At 41.9% G+C, this 14,542-nt stretch overlaps 1 protein-coding gene across 1 annotated transcript in view; it reads right to left on the minus strand.

Annotated features, from left to right (window-relative positions):
• CSMD2 (CUB and Sushi multiple domains 2) overlaps window positions 1-14,542 on the minus strand; it is a 244,171-nt gene that overhangs the window by 193,459 nt on the left and 36,170 nt on the right. The window lies entirely within an intron of this gene.

A 14,542-nucleotide genomic window follows, 5' to 3' on the forward strand; every position in this document is an offset into this window, starting at 1 on the left:
TGCCAAATCCCCTCCCTGCCCCCTGCACTCCCCAGAAAAGCAGAAATGTGCTTTTCTCTCCCAGCTTCTGGCACCCACAGCTCTCTGCGACTGAATGAGCTCATGTTTTATCCCTGAAAAGTGCTCCCAGGGTTCCATGGGATTTGTTGGGATGTGGAAGTTTGGTCCAGCAGAGAAACACCTGGATTTGTACATGTGAAAAATGTTATTTTATGATTGGCTTTCCGTGAGTATTAAAATGAATGTTGTATGTGTTATGTTAGAAAGTTATGCTGTGTTAATTTTCTCAAGTATTAAATTAACTATTAAATACTGTTTTAGGTTATAGCATAATGTTAAAATAGAAATTATGCTGTGTAAGATACTTGGTTAAGAAAGGACTCGCACCAGACAGCAGCCACAGGACACCCAAATCTTTCAGAGAAAGGGAATTTATTGCTCCCTCATCAGCAGAAAAAAAACTTCTTCCCACCTTGCTCAGACAGGAAGACGGCACGAGGATTCAGAGGAAGAAGCTGACAGTGACCAGACAGAATCCTGTGTTTGAATGGAATTTATGCATCATGGATGAGGTGTATGAATGTGCAACAGGATATTGTTTTTAAGGGTTAATCCTCTGTTAATGTGGGTCCTTTTTTGGGCTTATTTTGCCCAGAAAAAGGTACCCAGACGTCCATCTCTCCTTGTTTTTATTGCCTCATTTTGTCCCAATCTCAACTGTTCAAACTTTATTATTCTGATTATATTACTACTATTAAACTTTTAAAATTTCAAAAACAAGTGGTTGGCGTTTTTCACAGTATATATTAATATATGTATTTAATTCATTCATGTAGGGAGATTATATGCTTATTTTATTGGTATATTTATCTAATATCTATTTAATATATTAATATGAAATATCTATGTAACATTACTATATCAAATAGAATATTAATATCTATTTAACATTACTATATAAATATGTATTAGATAAATAGAAATAATAATAGCTATTTAAATAATAAATATAAATAATATCTATTTAATATATAATGTATATTAATATATTAATGTATATCTGATACGTTAATATATGCAGTTTATATGCTTATTTATTAGATGTAAAGATGATGAATATATAAATATACTTACTATATAATTATATATCAATGTATAATATCTAATATATTCATATAGAAATAGATAATGTATTAATACATTATCTATACTATATAAATATTTGTTATAATGATATAATTTTATATTGCAGAATTAATATATTATATATTATCCTATATTTTTATAAAATTTTATTTCTAGTATTTAATTATTTATTATTATATATTTATATATCATAAATATTATTATTTAAAATACATTTTTAAAAATATATTTTTTAAAACATATATAAAAATATAATAATAATTTAAAATATATATATTTTTTAAAAACACCTCTCAGATTGTTTCTACCCCCAGGGTGGGAGTGGGGAATATTCCAGGTGTCCTGTGCAGGTGAATTCACTTTTTTCCCCGTCATTTTTCCCCAGGAACACAAAGCCAGGCGAGTTTCTGTGTCCAGGGATGGATGGAGCTGTTGGACCAGTGAGGAAAAGCCCAAATCCTCAGGAGAAGCTTTTCCCTGAGTTTTGCTGGTTGCTCGGGGGGATGTTTTGATTTTTTTTTCCTTATTTTCTCCCCTTTTTCCACAGCAGAGGAAGGCTCTTAACTCCCTGCCTGTCACACCTCAGGCTGGCAGCACAATTTGAGCTGGAAAAGCCAAAATTCACCTTCCACAGCAGCCTGGGCTGAGGGGGTTTTGTTGGGACTGAATTGTTGGGATTTGTGGGGTTCATGGAAAACCCACAGGACACCAATCACCTTCACTTAATCCCTATTAAACATCCCCAAAATCCTCCCCTGGGAAATGATCAGCACGGAATTCCACCCCTGGAAGCCCAATCTAAACCCCAACAGGAGGAACTTGATGGCAGAGCCAATAAAAATTCCCATTTAAAGGAAATTAATGCCTTGAATAACATATTTGAGTCCCCACCTCTTGCATAAATTAAAGGTCACGCACTCAACTCTTCCAAACTCAATTATTTCCCCCCTAATTAAGTTTATCCAGGACATTAAATGAGCAAATTAAACTGAAACCATCCCTCTTGACCAGCTGGAGTTGGAATGATGATGAACAACGACGTTCACTGCCCAGAAAATAAAAATATTTCCTAAAAGCCTCATTTTTCCTGATGGCCACTGATTTGCTGTTGGAAGGTTCAGGATATTCCAAATTCCCTTTCAGGAGATGTTAAATTTTATCCCTTTCAAGTGGGCATCGCTCCTATCAGCCCTCCACATCTGCTAATTAAGCACTCTTCAGTAATTAAAGTTCTTGCAGTAAAAAAAAAAAATGAAGAATTAGGAGGTGATCATTAGGGATTAAACACTCCCAGCAGAAAGGGGAATGTGGAAAAGCTGATTTGCAGGAAAAAAATTGGGATCTGTTGTAGTTTTCTGCACAAAATTGGGGAATTTACAGGAAATTTTTCTGATTTTTTTAGTTTTTCAGTTTGTTGCTGAAATTATTGGAAGATGAAATAACTGAGTAATTATGGCATGTTTAGTTCAGCTTTTCAATTTATTTGGAGTTGTTGGATTTCCTGTTATTTTACACCAGTTTTTACCAGCATCTACAGCAATAAAAAAGCCTTTTCCAAGGCATGGAAAATTTAAAAAAATTTTTAAAAAAATTTTAAAAAAATTTTAAAATTAATAATAATAAAATTTATCCTCAAAAAATTGCAGAGTTCCTGTTCATGGTTAGAATTCCCTGATTTGTCACCTAATCCCAGCCAGGGGTAAAGGAGGGTTTGGGTCACTTCATCTTCCAAATCAGCTGAAATCTTGTTGGGTTTGAAAATCTGAATTGTGGGCTTTAAAACCTGAATTGTGGGATTTAGAAACATGAATTTTGGGCTTTGGAAATCTGAATTTTGGGCTTTAAGGAAATCTGGATCATGGGCCTTTATTTCCCTCTTGACATGTTGTGCTCAGTAATTCCATTTCCTTGTTTGAGCTGCTCCTGAAATCCCCACCAAAGCGGGACAAATTCAAGCACCAAAATGGGAAAAATTAAGCACCAAAGTTGTCCAAATTCAAGCAGTAAAACTGGACAAATTCAGCACCAAAATGGGCTAAATTCGAGCACCGAAATGGAAAAATTCAAGTAGTAAAATGGGCTAAATTCAAGAACCATAATGGGCCAAATTAAGCACCAAAATGGACCAAATTAAATCACCAATATGGGCCCAATTCAAGCAGTAAAATTGGACAAATTCAGTATCAAAATGGACCAAATTCAGCACCAAAATGGGAAAATTTCAAACACCATAATGGGCCAAATTCAGCACCAAAATGGACGCAATTAAAGATCCAAAATGAGCCAAATTCAAGCAGTAAATTGGACAAATTCAGCATCAAAATGGGAAAAATTCAAGCATCATAATGGGCTAAATTCAGCACCAAAATGGACCCAATTAAAGAACCAAAATGAGCCAAATTCAAGCAGTAAATTGGACAAATTCAGCACCAAAACGGGAAAAATTAAAGCAGTATAATGGGCCAAATTAAGCAACAAAATGGGACAAATTAAAGCACCAAAATGGGAAAAATTCAGCACCAAAATGGGCCAAATTCGAGCTCCAGAGGTCCCCCCGTGGCCCCTGCACTGTTTTTTCCCTCTCCTCCCTCACCCAGGAGTGGCAACTCCTTCACTGCAAGTGTCACTTGAATTTGCTTAAATGCTTTAATAGAGCCTCCTCTCTCCGGCGCTGATTGGGCTCATTTGCATATGCAAATCACCCGCCAATAGGAGGCACTTAATATTCCTCCGACTTCATTTAGGGCTGCAGCAAACGTGGGTCAATATCTGAGGGAGGGGGGCTTGGGGCTGAGTCAGCAAATGCTAATTAGCTCTGCTGCTTCCAAGCCTTAAAATCAATTAGTGGGATATTAAGGCAGACTGGCTGGGAGCTCATTGAAGTAATAAAAATCTTTTGTGTGGCAAAAAAGGGAAAAAAAAAAAAAAAAAAGGAAAGTTTGACTCTTCCTTCCCTGGAGAGCTGGTGAGTCTGGGATCCTGATGGGGAGAAAATCATCGGGCCCTGGAATGTGGCTCTGGGGGGAAAAGCAGGAAAATCCCAAATCCACACGGATTTCAGTAGGATTTTTCCCTCTGCCCTCGTTGGAGCAATGGGAACACTCAGGGACCTGGCTCTGCTGGGCTGGATTGGGAGGAAAAGCAGGAAAATCCCAAATCCACATGGATTTCAGTAGGATTCTTCCCACTGCCCTCCTTGGAGCAATGGGAACACTCAGGGACCTGGCTCTGCCGGGCTGGATTGGGGGGAAAAGCAGGAAAATCCAAAATCCACATGGATTTCAGTGGGATTTTTCCCTCTGCCCTCCTTGGAGCAATGGGAACAGCAGGAGGAATGGGAGCAGCACATCCACAGCCACCAAACCCCAGAATCCCCAGTGATTCCTGGTCGCTGCCATTCCCAGGGCAGGCATTCCAGGATTTTACAGCTCCAAAAATCCCACTGAGCATTCCAGGAGCAACACCATGAGCTGAATTCTGTGATCTAAAAATCTGAATTGTGGGCTTTGAAAATCTGAATTGTAGGCTTTGGAAATCTGAATTGTGGGCTTTGGGAATCTGAACTCTGGGCTTTGAAAATCTGAATGCTGGGCTTTGGAAATCTACACTCTGGGCTTTGGGAATCTGAATCCTGAGCTTTTATTTCCCTGTTGATGTGTTGTGCTCAGTGATGCAGCCCCCAGGAGCTGCAGCACCAGCTCAGCCCATCCTGCACCTCAGGAAATCCACTGGATCCACCCCAAAATCCAGGTGCTCCCACCCTGAGGAATCCTCTGGATGAGGTGACTCCATCAGGAAGATGCTTTGGAATCACCAGCTGAGAGTCACAGGCTCACCCCACCCCAAAGGAGAGGCACAGGCAGGAAAATCCATGGAAAATGAACTTTTAAGGTGTTTCCCCTCACCCACCCCATGGATATTTGACCTTGGGAACTCATGGGAAGCTCTTGGATCCAGAGCCAAGCTCAGTGGACAGCCCCATTCCCACCTTCTATCCCTTTTCCCACCTAAGGAAGCGTTGGTTCGTGAACAAGACTCCCAAATTCCCAGGGAAATCCAGCTAAATTACCAGCACAGCTGAATTTCCATTTGTTTCTCCACTCTCTAATCAAGATTTTTGCTTTACGAGTGCCTGAGCACCTGCTGCAGCCCCGAGCTCATCACCCCTGCTCGGGGCAGACACCTGGCTGGATTTTACATCCCAAAATTTATTGGACATGATGGAGCAGCACTCACACAGCTCCTGCCAAGGCTGGCAAAAATAACTGCATCACCCCTGCCATGCCAATTTGCCATTCCCTCTTCTGGCAAGGCTGGAGAGGCACTGCCTGGAATGTGCTTGTGACCAGGAGAACAATTCCAGCTCTGTTCAGTCCTTTTTGTTCCGGAGCAAAGTGGAAATAAACAGATAAATAGGATTTAAAAGGCAGCTTTGGGTCTCTCAGGTGGCTTTCTGCGCTCTGGGAGTTGTCCAGAAAACAGCAACTGCCCTCTAAATGCTGCAGGAGGAGGGTTTTGGGTCTTTTTGACCCAAACCAAGGTTTTTATTCACAACACTTCTCCCAGTGCTGGCACAGACGTGAAGCACCAGCAGGAATTCAGGTTAATTTGGGATAAAAAGCCCAGGTGAGGGATTCTGACCAACCAGGTGCTGTTTCTCCCTCCAGATTCCCATCCACGTCACTGCCAGGGAATATTTGTGCCAAATCCTTCATGTCCAACCCACGGCACATGGAAATGGACCAGGAGCTGCAGGTTGAGAACACGGACAGGGCAAAAAATTCCCCATGGAAAACCTGCTCAAGGCAAACCTGTTGCCAACCAAATGTTTCACATGAGGTGGAAAGCACTTAATTGGGGACAGAATCAATGCAGGGCTATGCTTGAAATCTAATTATCCATCTCCTCTTGCAGACACTGCCCTGTGTAGAACAGCCCTGGCACTCAATAGTATTGACAATCCTGCCCAGCTCTCCTGGTTTTCCATGGAATCCAGGGGCTGATATCCTGCAGAAAAAAAAAAGCAAATTAAAGTTCCTGCGCTGGCACATTCCAAAATCCAGGATTTTATGGCCTGCCAGGTTGTTTTCTCTGTGGCTTTATCACCACAAGCTGTGAAGGGCTACAAACTTTATTTTCTTCATTGAGCACAGCTCTCTGCTCAGGAGAAGGGGTGGGAAAGATCCAATGTGGATATTCAGGATATTCAGGAATCATTTCCCCACTTTCCAAACACCGCGGGATGTCAGACAGTCCTGAAACTCAGGAGGAATTTGAAAGCAATAAAATTGTTGGAAGCTGATAAAATTGTCTGAGCTGAAGGTTCTGGGCAGGTTTGGGATGGAATTATTCCCTGGGAGGGGCTTTGATGGAATTGCCAGAGCAGCTGGGGCTGCCCCTGGATCCCTGAAAGTGCCCGAGGCCAGGCTGGAGCACACTGGGATTGTAGAATGGGATCAGTTTGGAACCCAAACCCGACCCAAACCATTCCAGGACTCCAAGTGGGAGCTTCCCATCAGCATCTGAGCTCATCCTGCATTCAGCTCTTGATTAATATGGGAAATTGGGAACTCCCCCTCAATATCCACAGCAGAATGTTTGGTTTTGTTTGCTTTTGTGGGGTTTTTGTTTGGTTTTGTGGGGTTTCTGTTTGGTTTTGTGGGGTTTTGTTTGGTTTTGTGAGGTTTTTGTTTGTTTGGCTTTGTGTGTTCTTTAGTTTGGGTTTTCTGTTTGATTGGTTTTTAGTTAGTTTGGGTTTGCGGTTTTTAGTTTGGGTTTTTTGTTTGGTTTGTGATCTTTAGTTTATTTGGGTTTGTGTCCTTTTTTGTTTGTGGTCTTTATTTGGGTTTGTGGTCTTTAATTTGGGTTTTTTGTTTGTTTGCTTTTGTGGGGATTCAGTTTGTTTGGGTTTTGTGGATGTTAATTTGGTTGGTTTTGCGTCTTTTTAGTTTGTTTGGTTTGTGGGTTTTTAGATTGTTTGGCTTTGTGTGTTCTTTAGTTTGAGGTTTTTGTTTGTTTGGTTTGTGGTTTTTAGTTTGTTTGGGTTTGTCTCTTTTCAGTTTGGTTTGTGTTTTTTAGTTTGTTTTGTGTCTTTTTTGTTTATTTGAGTTTGTGGTTTGTAATTTGTTTGGTTTTTGGGTTATTAGTTTGTTTTGGTTTTGTGGATATTTTGGCTGGTTTTGTGGGTTTTTAGTTTCTTTTGTGGGTGTTTCATTTGTTTGGTTTTGTGGCTTTTTTGTTCATCTGGGTCTGTGAAATTTTAGTTCATTTGGATTTTGTTCATTTCAGTTTCGGGGATTTTAGTTCATTTGGGTTTCTGGAATTTATTTTATTTAGGTTTGTGGGATTTTAGTTCATTTGGGTTTTTAGAATTTACTTTATTTGGGTCTGTGGGATTTTAGTTCACTTGGATTTGTGGATTTTAGTTTGGTTTGGCTTTGTTTTGGGTTTTCCTCCACCAAGGACAGTCTCAGCCTACCAAACCCAGAAGCTCATTTGGGCAACTTTTAGATAAAAATCTCCATTATTGAGTCCCCAAAGCCAACAAGAACTCCAACTGATCCATCAACAGAGCCAAACCCCAGCTGGGAAAAAGGAGAAATGCAGCAGCAACATCCCAAAAAATCCCAGAGCCAGGAATGCTCCGAGAGGGACGGAAGCAGCAATAAAAATACAATTTAATTGTATTTTCTCCATCTGTTTGCACAACTCTGCAAAGAGCCTGTGAAGAATGAGCCCAGTATTTATTTCCAAACAGCTCCAGCTCCTCGGGGCTGTTTCCCTCGGGATTTCAACGCCTCTAATTCCTGAAAATGAGCAGTGTTCGTGCAGCCCTAATTGCTCCTTTTCAATCAGTGCTTGCAGAGAGAATTTGGTGCAGCTGCCATCCATGTCTTGGGAAGGGAAATTTTCAGCCCCTGGAATTCCTCAGGGATCCACAGGGCCCTGCTTCCCCCCAGGAATTCCCACTGAATTCTACTTTTTTGGGGGGGAAGATCCAGACCACCAACAAAAACCCTGCCCTGAAATTAAAATTTTAAGTTACAAAGAGGAAGATTCCTAAAAAAAAAAAAAAAAAAAAAAAAAAAGGCATTTTTAGTATTTTAGTTAAATATTTGTGTATTTATGTTTATATATCTATTTAAAACAGGCACTTTCTGGTTTATATCCCTTTGTATCCCTTTAAAAAAGGGCCCTGCTTCCCTCCAGGAATTCCCACTGATTTCTGCTTTTTAGGGGGGCAAAAATCCAGACCACCAAAGAAAAAACCCACCCTAAAAGTAAAATTCCAAGTTCCATAGTTGAGTATTCCTAAAAAATAGCATCTGACATTATTGCATCCCTCTATTTTTACAGAGCCCTCTTCATTTATATTTTACTTAAATATAGGTGTATTTTATGTATATTTTTATTTAAAATTTTATTAATTTTTTCATATTTGTTTTTCTCTATATCCCTTTAAAATATTTTCCCCTATATTTATATCTAAAATATATATACAGATTAAATTATATTATATATATATATATTATATATATATATAAAAAAATTATATATACCCCTTTATGTATATATATTTATGTCCCTCTTCTACAGATAGATTTATAAATTGTGTCCTGACAAGGAAATAAATGAAAATACAACCTCATGCTCTGCTTGACAAGGTAGGAATTGCCCCAAAGTTGGATTTGGGAAGTCTTTTCCAACCCAAACACTTCCACCATTGTGTTTTTCCTTAAATCCCTTTTTATTTGTCACCCTCTGCTCTAACACAGCACCCAGAGGTGGTGATTTCATAATAATTGAATTTACTTTAATAATTTAATCTTCTTTTATCCTTTCATTTCAAATAAACCACCTGCTCTGCACCCCTGCTTTATTTATTATTTCTGTGGAATTTGTGTCACTTTTCCTCTCACTGTCTCAAACTTGCCTGATTTATTTGAAGTCAGCTCTGAGTGAATTCCTCAGCAAGGAGAGGAATTAATTCCCTTTGCAGTCCAGCCTCACACATCTTCCAGAACAAGCAAAAAAAATGGGTATTTCTACATTTTTAGGAAGATTTTTTTTTTCACCAGATGAGGCTGTCAACATTCAAATCCCAGTCAAATTTAACTGGGATTATTTATAACTGGCTCCAAAATTTCTGCAGCTGAAAGGAAATTCAGGACTCCACAGCTGGGTTAGGGCTGGGGAAAAAAAAATCCTTTAGTGAGAAAAGAAGGAAAAATCCCCCAGTCTGAGGGTGAACGGGGCTAATTAGGAAATCATGTTGAATTCAAGGGACAGTAAACAGGGAAAGAAAACAAATTTAGGGATGCTAAAAGCATGAAAGCACTTAATTTCAATATTTTCTAAATGAGACGTGCTGAAACAGAGCTCCCTGAACTGCTGGTGTTTCCTAGAAGCTCGTAAGTAAAGAAATTACCTTGAGATCAAAGCATTTGATTGAAATGGAAATGAAATCCTCTCTGTTCTCCCAATTCCCCAAGAAAAAGCTGACAGGTTTTCACTCCCACTGGTCCTGCCGTGGCTGCCCTCAGCTCTTTTTCCACACCAGCCACTAAATCCAGATTTGTGCTGACCCAAGCCTCTCTCCTCTCCCCAGATGGGATTTTGGGGGGTCCATTCCCAGATTTTCAAGCCCCCCAGCAGCTGCTGCATTTCTCCCTTTTCCCAGCTGGGGTTTGGCTCTGTTGATGGATCAGTTGGAGTTCTTGTTGGCTTTGGGGACTCAATAATGGAGATTTTTATCTAAAAGTTGCCCAAATGAGCTTCTGGGTTTGGTAGGCTGAGACTGTCCTTGGTGGAGGAAAACCCCGAGCAAACAAAGCCAAACCAAACTAAAATCCACAAATCCAAGTGAACTAAAATCCCACAGACCCAAATAAAATAAAATCCCAGAAACCCCAATGAACTAAAATCCCACAGACCCAAATGAACTAAAAACCCCAATGAACTAAAATCCCACAGACCCAAATGAACTAAAATCCCACAGACCCAAAAAATCCCAGAAACTGAAATGAACTAAAATTCCACAAACCCAAATGAACTAAAATCCCACAACCCAAATGAACTAAAATGTGCCCCCAGGAGCAGGAATTCCCATAACAAGGAATATCCTGAGCTTTTTGGGTCACTTGGGAACTGCCAACCCTGCAGGGTGAGGTGGAGCAGAACCAGGCGGTGCAACCCAGGAATGCCCAGGGAACACAAATTCCCAGGATTCACAGAATTCCCAGAATGACCAGGTTGGAAGAGACCTTCAAGACCATCGAGTCCAACCCAGCCCCAACACCTCAACTCAACCCTGGCACCCAGTGCCACATCCAGGCTTTGTTAAACACACCCAGGGATGGTGACTGCACCACCTCCAGGGCAGAACAAACACCACGGGAATGCCCAGGGAACACAAACACCCCAGGAATGCCCAGGGAACACTTTGGGAATGTCCAAGGAAGAATTCAGGAATGCCTTGGAAATGCTCAGGGAATATAAACACCCCAGGAATGCCCAGGGAACAAAAACACCCTGGGAATGCCCAAGGAACACAAACACCCCAGGAATGTCCAGAGAACACCTCAGGAATTCCCAGGGAACACACCAGGAATGCCTTGGAAATGCTCAGGGAATATAAACACCCCAGGAATGCCCAGGGAACACTTTGGGAATGTCCAAGGAACGAGGAATCCCTTGGAAATGGCTAGGGAATACAAACATCCCAGGAATGTCCAGAGAACACCTCAGGAATTCCCAGGGAACACACCAGGAATGTCCAGTGCACACAAGCACCCCAGGAATGCCCAGAGAACACCTTGGGAATGTCCAAGGAACACACCAGGAATGTCCAGTGAACACAAACACCCCAGGAATACCCAGAGAACACCTTGGGAATGTCCAGTGCACACAAACACCCCAGGAATGCCCAGAGAACACCTTGGGAATGTCCAAGGAACACACCAGGAACGCCTTGGAAATGCCCAGGGAATACAAACACCCCAGGAATGCCCAGTGAACATCCTGGGAATGCCCAGGGAACACCCCAGGAATACCCATGGAACACAAACACCCCAGGAATGCCCAGGAACACCCCAGGAATGCCATGACGTGGCCATGTCCCCACCCAGGCCTCACCCTGCCCTCCCCAGCAAGGCAGGAAATGTTCAAATGTTCTCTGCTCACACCAAGCTCAGCTGATGCGTCCCCATCACTGGGAATGTTTTTGTGCCACTTTGATGCCTCCAGCTGTACTTTCTTCCTGTCCTCTTTTTAAAAAAAAAAAAAAAAAGTTCCTGAGAGCTTTCGTTGCCAATTTTAAAATTCTGTTTCTTTTGGTGCATTTCCCAACGATGGCTCCGAGGGAGGAGGGGAATAATGAAATAATGAGGGGGCTTTGATGGCAGATCACAGCAGAGCCATTTACTGCAGGATTCTGATGCACTGCTCTGCCTTTAAACGGGAATTATCCCTCACTGGCTCTTCCCTGAGTCACAGATTCCCCAGTATGGGGATTTCGGAAGGAATTTGAATGAGTTACAGACGGGACTTGTGAGTTTTTAGATGATGTGATTTGTTCTTCTTATCTTCTGCACAGGCAGGAAGGGTGAGTTTGGCTCACATTGTTACAGCGAAGGTCAGAAAGTCACAAGACCCTTAGTTAAAAAACTTTTAAAGGATTTATTGACCAATAAAACCCTGCCAACAAGGATGTTTGTGTTTCTGACCCAGTCCTTAAATATTTCGTCTTACGGACCCATGCTACAGTGCTAGCCAATCATGCCATGGCACACAAACCCACAGCACTGCATTCTAAACCCCTTGTTTACCTTTGTAATTAATATTATTTTTTCTCTATCTTAAACTCTAAAACTCTAAACTTTCCTCTTCTTAACTTAACCTGTCTCTGCTTTAAACTACAAATCCACATTCTCGCTTCCAGCACCTCAGTTTGGGAGCCTTTTCCAAGGTCTCAGATCAAATCCTGGGTTTAATTCTAAGCTTTGGTTTACAGTTCTGAGAATTCCCTGCATTTTGGAATCCAACACCCAAGGAACTGAAGCAGCACTCCAGCAGCAACCCCAACTGCATTTATCACCTCCTTCAGCCTTAATTAACACCCAAAATGCAAATAATTTGCTTTGGGGCAGGCTCAGGGTTGTATTTCAGCAAGTGAGCTCCTCTCCCACCTTCAAAATAAAACTCTGATTTATGCCAGTGCTCTCTCTGTCACTCTGGCGCAGGTTAAGTTTTAAATACATTTATTTTCCCCCTCAGTTACAGCCCTGAAAGCCTCCTAATCACCAGTCAAATAAACCCCAGATTGTTTCAGATGTGTGTGACTAAAGGGCAGCCCCGGCGCCAGCCTTTGTACAAGATTTCCTGAGGCATCAAGGTAATAAAAGAACATTACAAAGTGTACAACGAGCTGTGTGTAAATGCCAAAAAATGAACTGGAAATGTCAAGAAAGTGCAAAAGCAGCTGCGTGTCCTCTGCCCCAGGATTTGGGAGTGACGTGTCTCACACAGAGACTGGCAGATGTTCCAGCAGAGGGACTGCAAAGGGGAAAATCTGAACAAATTGGGAACATTTGGGGGGGAAAAAAAGCAGTTTTGCAAATGGATTTGTCTTTCCTCCCAATGGGTGCTGAGCTCACCTGTCCCAGAATCCTCACCTGTCCCAAAAGCTTCCCCTGTGCCAAAATCCTCACCTGTACCAACATCCTCACCTGTCCCAAAAGCTTCACTTGTCCCCATATCCCCACTTGTCCCAAAATCCTCCAGTCCCAAAAGCGTCCCCTGTGACAAAATCCTCACCTGTCCTGACATCCTCACCTGTCCCAAAAGCTTCCCCTGTTCCAAAAGCTTCACCTATCCCAAAATCCTCACCTGTCCCAAAACCTTCACTGTCTCAACATCCTCAATTGTCCCAAATGTGTCACCTGCCCCAACATCCTCACTGGTCTGAAGAGCTTCACCTATCCCAAAAGCTTCACCTGTCCTAACATCCTCATCTGTCTAAAAGCTTCCCCTGTCCCAAAATCCTCACCTGTCCTGAAATTCCCACCTATCCCACAAGATTCACCTGTTCCAAAATCCTCACCTGTCCCAAAATCCTCACCTGCCTGTCTAAAAGCTTCCCCTCTCCCAAAATCCTCACCTGTCCTGAAGTTCCCACCTATCCCACAAGATTCACCTGTTCCAAAATCCTCACCTGTCCCAAAATCCTCACCTGTCCTGACAGCCTTACTTATCCCAACATCCTCACCTGCCCCAAAACTTTCACCTGTCCTGACATCCTCATCTGCTCCAAAATCCTCACCTGTCCCAACATCCTCACCTGTCCCAAAAGCTTCCCCTGTCCCAAAATCTTCACCTATCCCAAAATCCTTACCTGTCCCAAAACCTTCAGCACCAAGAAAACCCCCCCAGTGCCTCGAGGCATAGCAGAGAATGAGGGAATTTCAGCAGAAACTGGAGGGGATTTGAGCAGAATTTAATTGTCAAGAGCAGGAAATGCTGCGAGGCTCCACCATCACCTCAGTGAAGCATTTCCCTGGCTGAATGTCTGGGGTAATTGGCCAGTTGGACTCATTACCAACAAGTTTTCAGCCTTAATGATAATTTTAGGGACTCAAGATAAAAAAAAAAAACCAAAAACATTTATGGGGAGCTGAGCAGCATTTTAGGTTCAGTAATCAACAGCCGTGTAAGCTGCATTTTAACATGGTTAATTTGTCATTCCCCCAGCAGCACCATGGAACATCCTGACATGACTTCCACTATAAAACAGCTTTTTCCAGATGTCCAAGGGTTCCTCTGCCCCAGGTTTGCAGCTTTCACACACAACCCTTCACCCCCACAGCCACTGGGCATCACTGATGGCACAAACACAGGGTGAGCTCAGGGCTGGGGGAGGCAGGGGCAGGGAAAGGCAAAATAACAAATGGGTGAGGAGAATGCAAGGGAAGTGCAGTAAATCAAATCTCCTGGTGCCTACATGGGACACTGCTCCTGGAAATCTGCCCCACATTACTGAGAGGAATGAGGGATTTGTCTTTCCAAGAAACTGGTGGATAAAACCAGCACTGAGAGAGAAAAGAAACAATGGGAAGGATTGGTGAATGGGAAAAGATATTTGCTTGTACAAATAAAATTTAAGTTTGCTGATAAATGGAATTGGATATTGAAAGATGAAAGAAACAATGGGGAAAACCCTAAATTCCATTAGAATTAAAAATTAAAAGGAGGGTTATACATTAGAGGGGAATCTTGGGGATCAGGTGTTCTGGGAACTCTGAACCTCTCAAGTACCTCAGAAATGGGGAAAGAGAGAAGAGAAATGCAGCTGGGAAATTGGGATAAAAAGGAGGCTGAGTCCTCCAAAAATTGGAGAGAC

The sequence above is a fragment of the Onychostruthus taczanowskii genome, unplaced genomic scaffold (genome assembly GCF_017590055.1).
Source record: "Onychostruthus taczanowskii isolate IOZ18803 unplaced genomic scaffold, ASM1759005v1 scaffold56, whole genome shotgun sequence".
In the NCBI taxonomy this organism is placed as follows: domain Eukaryota; kingdom Metazoa; phylum Chordata; class Aves; order Passeriformes; family Passeridae; genus Onychostruthus; species Onychostruthus taczanowskii.